General features: G+C 48.5%; 1 protein-coding gene across 2 annotated transcripts in view; it reads right to left on the minus strand.

Annotated features, from left to right (window-relative positions):
- Positions 1–9,073, minus strand: part of LOC119398639 (sterol O-acyltransferase 1) — a 61,764-nt gene extending 52,691 nt beyond the window's left edge. The window contains exon 1 of one of the 2 annotated variants that reach the window (XM_049416586.1): positions 8,859–9,073. The gene's annotated coding sequence lies outside the window, so the exon portion shown is untranslated. The remainder of the gene's footprint in view (positions 1–8,858) is intronic. The other variant, XM_049416590.1, reaches the window with a different exon arrangement.
- Between the last annotated feature and the right edge of the window lie 217 nt (positions 9,074–9,290).

Below are 9,290 nucleotides of genomic sequence, written 5' to 3' on the forward strand. Positions count from 1 at the left end.
AGCCACAGTCACACAGGTCGGCGACGGCGCCGGTGCAAACCAGAACAATGAAGGCATGGACACAACTGACGCAGCTTGGCCTACGTTGCCGAAGTCGCAGCGACATGCAGATTCGCACTGCACATCGGCAACAGTGCGCACTGAATCTCCGACTGACCAGTTGCCTGAAGACACACCAACCATGATAGTGCTTCAGTCACTGTTAGACACACTTCGCGTGTTCGTCGGCAAGCTGAAATCACCCTACGCTCAGCCCGTACAAAATGTACTGGATGTGCTACGTCCAGTACTTGCAAGCCTTCAGTAGGCACCATGACACGACTCTTTACAGCTGAGCGTATATGCCTGAGATCCTGAGTCCAGTACTATGGACCGCAGCCGTGTTCTTTAAGCTCGCGTGTACTGTTTTTTTTTTTTTGTATGCTCCCTTCTTTCTATCTCCCTATCTTTTCATCCCTTAATCCCCTTTCCCCAGCGTAGGATAGCAAACCGGACGCGCGTCTGGTTAACCTTCCTGCCTTTCCTTCTTTTTCCTCCTCCTCCTTGTCGCCGCAGGTTATATGGAGATAAAAAATTATCAAAAAAAAAAACGTTCCTAGACAAATCTTTCTGCGAGAGCAATAGATATACTTCAGGCATCACTAACTTCAACATTAGTGCTCGCCGATTACAAGCGCAACACATGTGGCACTTTTCACGTTGGTCTTCCAGTGTGATATATCATGCTTGAACTCCGCAAGAGTTGCATACTGATGCTGGTGTCCGACAGACGAACATATTTTCTCGTTAGCACTTCGTTCGCAATGCTGAAGAGCCGTTCCATCGAAGCATTGGAGGGTACTGCCGCGTTGTACGCAAATGAGAAAGTCAACAAAGTTCGTAGGGGGCGAGGGCAGGCTTAGTGGGCGCGACATGAACGTAGCGCTGAATGTACACGCATCGTTTATTGCATGACAGAGATGTTCACAATGCGGCGGCTGTCGAACTGAGCTGGGCCGATAGCCGCGGAGATTACGCGAACGTTGAAGCAATGTCTGCCCAAACGTAACCATCGAAAGGACCGGGCAGGCGCCACTCCGGAGTCCGCGTCCACTGCGTGACGGCATCTCGTCCCCGCCATTCACGCAACCGGGCGTCAAATGGCTGAGAGATTTGTCCACAACTGCGAAAAGGCCATGCGTCGAGAAAAACACCCAGAAACTGCGTCTAAGCTACGCAGTCGGCTAGCGCGCGAACAGAAACATCCTCTTGAACGCCTTCAGGTTGTCCTCCTTTCACAGGTGTGAGAGCAGCTTTGCATGTCAGGTGCATGCCATGCTGTGGATATCCAGCCTTGAGAAGGCTGGATATCCACAGCATGGCCTTGCTTCTGTTGCTGGTCAGATTCTCAAAGATCAAGCGCTCTCACCGTAATGAACGCCGTGACAAGGGTGAGAAGACAGCTAAGGTGGCAGTGGTCCCTTACTTACACAAAGTTTCGCACCGCCTTTTAAGAAGATAGGGCAGAGCGCTGGCGTGGAAGTTGTCTTTTCCGCGCCCCAGAAGCTGGAGAAACTAAACTAACGTCCCCCGCTAACAAAAGAAAAGACGGCTTACACATCAAGCACAGGGACTCGTTCGTACCAGAGCCGTATACCGTGTGCCGACAACGTGGTGTACGTCATCCCAGTGTCGTGCGGGAAGAAATACGTCGGCCAAACGTCAAGATGCCTCAATATACGCCTACGTGAACACCGGTAGAATGTGCAGAGCGGCAACTCCGGACATTTGAGCGTGCATTGTAAAGGGGTGTGAGTGCATGCCTTCCTACAGTCAAACTGGGGTAATCTATACAAAAACAAGAATGTGATCACTATAGAAATTGTAGAGGCGGCGCACATTGCACGTTTGGGGGAGGCATGCATTAGCATGCCTTCCATTGACTTGCGCAAAAAAGAAGTGCATCATCTGTCGAATACGCATGCTCTCGCAAGATAAAGTTGTCTGGGCTTTATTTTTATTTATTTCGTCATCGCAAGATCAAGTTGTCTGGACTTTAATTTTATTCATTTCGTCACTTGTTAGCGATCATGCGCGGTAACAGTCACATGTTTTGCGCTGCGCAATTTTTCACTACATATATGTGTCTTTTCTGAATAAAAAATCAGTTGAAAGTCAGCGCTTGTCCGTGTCAGCTCTCCTTTCGTGCATTCGTGTTTATTCCCGCGCTGTTGAAATTTCCTTCACGAGGAGAAAGGCAAATGAAAGGCAGGGAGGTTAACCAGGTTGCACCCGGTTTGCTACCCTACACGGGGGAAGGAATAGAACACAGAAAGGAAGAAAGAGAGGACAACCAATAAGTACGCATGTTTAGCAGCGTTCACCGCGCATACCCAGAAGGTTTCCAACTGCGAACTGTTACAGAGTACGGTTCGAATTCGACTATCTTGGATGAAGTAGACTGCAACCCATGATGTTAATGAAGGCTTGCAAGGACTGGCTCCAAGGTATCCAGGACTTGCAGTGCACTTCGCGCTGATGGGGTTGCCATTCCGGTGAGGAATGCGCGCATTTTGCTTATCAATGACCTCAACACAGCGACGACACGTCGGTCTTCTTTGCGAAGATCATCAGTGGAATCTTGTGCCTTGAACCTCGATACCATCGAGGTCTGTGATGCTGGTCAGAGAAGGCAGAACCTCGATACCATCGAGGTCTGTGATGCTGGTCAGAGAAGGCAGAGAGACCTGGAGTATAACGTCGATAGAATACATTCTTGCGGGGTTTGACTCGCACGTTCTTGATTTCGTTGATCGCCAGACACTCGAGCTTTCTCGAGATGGTCTACCGGTTCAGGTGTCTCAGATGGTCCGATGGCGTAACTGGCACAAATAAGACAGTGTAGTCCGTTGAAGCCACCTTCGGCTTCACAGCAGATGCGGTTGAAGGTGGTGAAGCACCCAGATACCTTCACCAGAGTCGTAAACCAAAATGAAATTGAACGTTACAAACTACGGATTCTGAAAAACTAATTACAAAGAATCCTGAATCGCTTTTCACGGATACGCCGCACAAATGGCGTGCATAATAACATCGCGTCGCCCGCAAGAATTTATCCACGCGCAGTCCTACTGATTTCTCGTCGCTCGCGGGACGTCGCCCTTTGACGAGGAGCTTTGTTGTTATAATAAAGGCGAGCACGACGCACAGGAAAGCTCGCGGCCGTCGAACGCATACGCGATAAGTTATCATGAGAGTATGCCTCCTTATAGGAGTACGCTGACCGGTCGCGTGTTGCGTACGATGGGAGCCTTTGGGGAAAAAAAAGAAAACAACAACGTACAGTTATACCAAGTCGAATGTGCGAATGCTCTCGTGCCTAAGAAAAGGAAGGCCGCTGATTTGGGGCTCACTTAAATAGTCCTTATAGACCATACGCCTCAGATCAATATTCATTGATCCAGCGAAATGTTGCCTTTATATCGTGATGCATGGACCGCTCTGAAGGAAAAAATGCGACGTGTTCGCAAAGCCATGCATGATATCACAGGTATAGCGCAGCTTCACAAAAACAAAACGCAGGAGCGGTACGCGCTTATTACGGCAAGTTACAAGCTAAAGGAAGAGTACTGAACTTCAGTAGTCAAAGTACAGAAAAATTGCCCATCACCCGCTCCTCGACTATACATAATGGGTTTTCACACACACGATAGGCCTATGTGCAAACCGCGACATACCCGTCAGATTTTATCTTTTTTTTTTTTGCTTCCAGGGAGCACGCTTTTTTTTTTTTTCGCGCTTCTGTGAAAAAGACAGCGGGTAACAAAATTTAGCAAGAGCAGCCGAATCTGTAGTTATAGCGACAAACCACACTTGATAGCCCTGCCCACCAGCAAGCAGGTCGAAAAGGCACTCGTACAAATTATTGTTTTGCATATTTAGACTGCACGCTTAATGATTGGTTTATATAACTAAATTTGAACCCTCAAACATTGAAACAACAAAACATGCACACCGAACCACGGGAAAAGACCAATCGTACAACAAGCATAACATGCAGCGGTGTCACGCAAGGCAGCGCTGCATGTTATACGCAACGACACCGCGTATAAGTGAGAAACGAGAAAATGAGTAAACGAAGTCTTTGTTACGATCAGCTGAGAGAACGTCAGTTTTGCCCCTTTCGACGTCTATGAACTGCAGGTATAGCAAAGGGTGACCCGCAGCCATTTCAATTTCTCAGCGCCCCGTCCCGTGGAAACCGCCAAAGCGCCGCTAGCCCTCAACTCGGCCTTGTATGTTATAGGCCAGAGAGAGAGAGAGAGAGAGAGAGAGAGAGAGAGAGAGAGAGAGAAAGGAAGTTCACCGCGTCGCAACATGAGCTCTATGATATAAGGAGCGCGCCGCGAAGATGTCCTTTCGCAACAGGCGGAATATCGACTCCTTGAAGAAAATAACATAATAATAATAATAAAAAAAAACTTTACAACGTTGAAGTGCTGGATTAACAAGCTGCTAATGCGTTCTGAGCTTATTTGGCCCATCACATTCACCTAGTTTTAAGAGGATTTTTTATACCGGTAGAGACATTTATATAAAGCCTGAATTCTACGTGTTGACATCGTTTAACAATGCGAGTATCGCATGCAGCACGAAGGTCGGTACACCGACAGAAACCGTTGACGCACCCAGTCTGCGCATGCAGCAAGCAATACGTGCATTTTCCACAGTAAAATCGAAGCGTGGGCGTTCGAGGAGGACAGCTCGAGGGGCTAATCGCACTTCATGATAGTGCGCACAATTGTCCCTGAATCTGGCTACAAAGACATTGGTAAGGTGACAGCACTGGGGAGCATTCCCGTCACCTTCCTTTGTCGTCAGCTCTCCTTTGCCGAACACGCACCGCCCGTCACGCCGCGTGGGACACACACAAGTGGGCGGGATTCGAGGCGCATGCGCAGTTACACAACGGCGACGAGGCGTAGTATAGTATCTGACTGTACGCTATCGAAATCGCCGCGAGGGGCGTCCTTCAAACACGTGGAGGCTTTATCGAGGCGCGATATACGTATGACAGGCAGTTATCGCCGCGCGATGCGGTGCAGACGCAGCATTTCCGAGGGCTCGTAGCTCGCCCTCACGACCGCATACCACTCAGTCGTATTATAAAGAACACGGTGCGCATGACAACTTCAGGAAAGACCGAATTAAGTTCCTTTAAGCGAAGCTTTCATAACTCAGATTTCGGCGTCGTACGCGAAAAACTCGAGTGCAAAGTGTTCGAGTGCAAAGAAATGCGGCCCTCGATGGTGCGCCGGTCTCATGCGTATTGGTATGTGCCAATAACTGATGCTCTCTCGATCGTGGGCTTCTCGGCGATCAGCCGTTTCTGGTACGGCAATCTGGTCTCTTATAGAGCTCGCTTGTCGTTTCACGTTGCCACAGGTCATGGTTGCCTGGATATGAACGCATTACTGTCGTTGTTGCCTCTATAGCAACTGAAGTGTTGCGCGCTGCTAAGCACGTTCGTAAAGATCAATTCCCGGCATGGAGGAAGTTAACAGTTAGGAGGGAACATTACTGAATGTGAAAGAAAGAAAGAAAGAAAGAAAGAAAGAAAGAAAGAAAGAAAGAAAGAAAGAAAGAAAGAAAGAAAGAAAGAAAGAAAGAAAGAAAGAAAGAAAGAAAGAAAGAAAGAATGAAAGAAAGAAAGAAAGAAAGAAAGAAAAGCAGTACGTCGGGCACGCAGACGCAAAGCTTCGCTTACCGCCATTTTTCCGATATGGCAAGGGCTCCTGAAATATTTTTTTTTGTTAAGTGACCTTTAACACGCACGTTGGCATCTATGTGAAGCGCTTAATTGTATACCCTATACTCAACTGAAAGTGGTACGTGTATTCTCACGCAAGGTTCATCTAGCGCACGGGTCACAACTTTATACTGCGAAAAATTGGGGTGCTGTATTGATCACGAGCTCTGTCGACGTGCATCCGTGCACCAGTTCAGGTGGGTGCACATAGACGTTCACAGTTAAAAAGTTCCTTGTCTGGGAAACATGGCGTGGAGAAGCGTAAGTACATGTATGCAACACACTTTAGCCTTATACACATTCATGTCCCAATGGCATGCGCCATTCCGGTAGGTGGGACAGGGATGAACACATACACACACACACACACACACACACACACACACACACACACACACACACACACGCACACACACACACACACACACACACACAACCAATGGCTGAAGAAAGGGATAACCGGAACGTACGAAAATGGAAGTCGTCGAATATCTTGCATCGTTCCATTAAGAAGACTTGAGTACTTCAGTTATACCCACAGTGTTACGGCTATCTCAACACCGTGGTTATACCCATGAGTCGACACATGTGCAGGTTTTTATGTCGGGGTTCCTTGTTCGATTACGCATAACAGAGGTGGGACTCCTCACCGGCACTATACTTGGCCGGTCAACATTCCGTGCTATGTAACCTATATTTGATAGGTATAGGGGCTGTAAGCAAATGAAGTGTCGCTATAAAAGGATTTTTATTGCTGATCCGAGCGGCAGAGGGCCACTTCAGGACACAATTAGAATGGCAGCAAACGAGCGATCAGACTGCTGCGCAAGTCAGAGCGCCGACAGACATGAAATCTTGCAAGTTCAGTGGTTGTCTCGCAATCGTCCATCGACTTACGTGCGCGTCGTTCTTCGCTTGTTCGCCTTCATTCCAGTCACGCCCGTTATGAATTTTCGAAGCTGTTGCGGCGGCAAATCCTTGGAATAACAGACTTCGCTAGGTCGCTTGAGCACGTTGACTGCGCATTACCCCCCAAGTCCAGTGACCAACCGTAACCAAAAAGCAGTAGTTTGTACCTTGTTCTGCCCAGTTACGGCAATGTTTATGTATAGCCTTTACGGTTGCGCTTAAAATGTTTTAGAGCGAGCAAACCAGGCGAATCAACTACCGTTTGACAAGGACGTGTCAAAATCGGGGTTCCAAAGATATATAAAAAGTAAAATGTTGCTCTTCGCACATTAAAGGTGCAAGGAGGCGCACGCATGTGCGGTAGTTGTGCTTCACCACGGAAAAAACTAACGCGCTGCTGTCCTATCTTGCATCCTTAGTGAGCCTTCACCAAAATCTTTAGTGCCGCGTGGCTGCAGTTCGCTTCAGGGGTATAGCGAGTGATAAAGTGAACGGCCCACCAATATCCATGGACGAAAAGTTTACGCCAACCACACTATGAAAAGTCGATGATCACGATGATTTTAATTTTTTACAGAAGCTTTATACGGCGTGTAAACTTATTTGATTCCCGCTGCACCTTCGTGAAACTTTATACAGCGTGCGTGTCAATGGGCTACGCCATTCGGAGTACCAAAACGAACTTATCTGCGGTGCGAGAACATTGGCGCCATCTCCGAATGGACGCCTCGGAACTTCCAGGAAGAGATGCGATGGATAAAACATTCGCAAGACAGCATTCCGGGATGTGGAAGAGTCTATTGCATAGCGACTATCACAGTGCCTTATCGCCGTTTGTGTCCGCTAGGAGCCCAGTGGAAACTTTCTTCCTGCCTGACCGCTGTCTTCTACGCAAAGAGGAGATTTGCGTTTGAGTGCTCGTGTGTTATCTGTGGTGTGCAGTGCGCGTATCATTTCGGTTCTCCTCTGACAAATCTGGAGTAGCATGCCAGGAAGACATCTCCATGATACATTTAATCTTGCTTGTGCGAGGCGCCAAGGCAAATCTCATCGTTTGTTTTTAAACGTGCGCGAAAGTTTTTTTTTTTTTTTTTTGAAAGGCGTAACTGGCGATTGTGAACAAGTTCAAGGGGGTCACCAGGACACGGGTGTTTTCTTTTTGCAGAAGCATTGCACTAAGCAGAATGTCTCGCGCTCTGGCGGTAAAACATGCAAGGTTTGAATACATCGATCAGTCATAAATGGTCACCTCATGTTTTTTTGTAATGTGCTGCGATGGTCGTGTATACGTTCGTTGAGCTTACAGAAACAATTGGGCATGTTTATTGGGCCAATTTGCTATTTACTCGCCTTTGATAAGCGGTCATGAGAAGTATGCAATGTTCCTGACCTGGGAAGAGTGAGCCAGTCAGCTACCCGACTAATTTGTAGAATACTCCGGAGCGTGCTTTTATCTCGGTAAATACGAAGCGATGTGATCTGTGTGAAACGTTACCCGTGTTTGCTTGCGTTTTGAACAACCACCGATCACTAATATATTAGGACTACAAAACATCTAACTGGAGATTATGGTGTTAGCGCTTGCTGTTCGGCTGTAGTGCTTGTTCGTTGCGCCACGCAGAAAGTCATCTCGGTGCGTGCGTATTGTATAAGCGTAGCTGCATATTTCATCGCCACTTCTTCCAAGCCGGTGAGATGGTGAGAACACACAATAGATCCGTCGAACATGATTCGGTTTATTTGGTGTTTAGTTACACGAATAATTTATGGCACATCACTGAGCTACCAATCTAAGAGTGTTCACAGCGATGTGGACTTGTGCCTCCGGCGCGGACCGTTTCGGGAAGCCCTGAGAAGGGTCCTGGTACCGTGCCGGAGCACAACCAAGCAGTTCAGCCACGACCCTCACCGATCGGTGACAATCATGATAGAGACTGAAAAACAACACGCCCCCATAGCAGGCGGATTGTCACCTAGTTTGAACTCGACGACAAAAACACACGGAAAACTGAATGTGAAAAAAAAAAGTCCTATAATGCTAACAGTTCACGAGACTAGGTAGCCAGAAATAACATTACAAACCGTGTTATTTGGCGTGTCAGAGAGCTATAGCCTGACGCAACCGCTGCGCGAATGACGTTGCCGTTGTACGCCAACTTACCTGGGATGAAACTTTTGCCGCCTCGCTTGCGACCGTCGGCGCTGTGATTCGAGGTGTCCCTCGGTCAGTTCGTGTGGAAGACAACAGAAGTTACACACTGGTTGGTCCGCCCGGTTACTTGGCCTCTCTCTCTCTTGAGCGCCCGCGTGCTTGTGTGCGGAGCGAGCGTGCGCCTGCGGTGGCAGTCAGTGCTGAAGTGGCCGGTGCGGCAGCGTCGGCGGCCGAGCAAACGTACCGCGGGTGCTTCCCTTCGGTGCAGCGGATGGCGGAACTGACGCGCGCCCCTTCGTCGTACGAACGATGACTAGACGCCCTCCGGTGCACATGCACTCGGCGGAGGCACAACTAAACCCTCTCACCCACACCGCCCGGGGGCAACCCTCACCCAGATCACCGATTGCCGATCGGCGGCAAAGCTCCGGCGGGTTGACA

This window comes from Rhipicephalus sanguineus, chromosome 1, assembly GCF_013339695.2.
Source record: "Rhipicephalus sanguineus isolate Rsan-2018 chromosome 1, BIME_Rsan_1.4, whole genome shotgun sequence".
Lineage (NCBI taxonomy): Eukaryota > Metazoa > Arthropoda > Arachnida > Ixodida > Ixodidae > Rhipicephalus > Rhipicephalus sanguineus.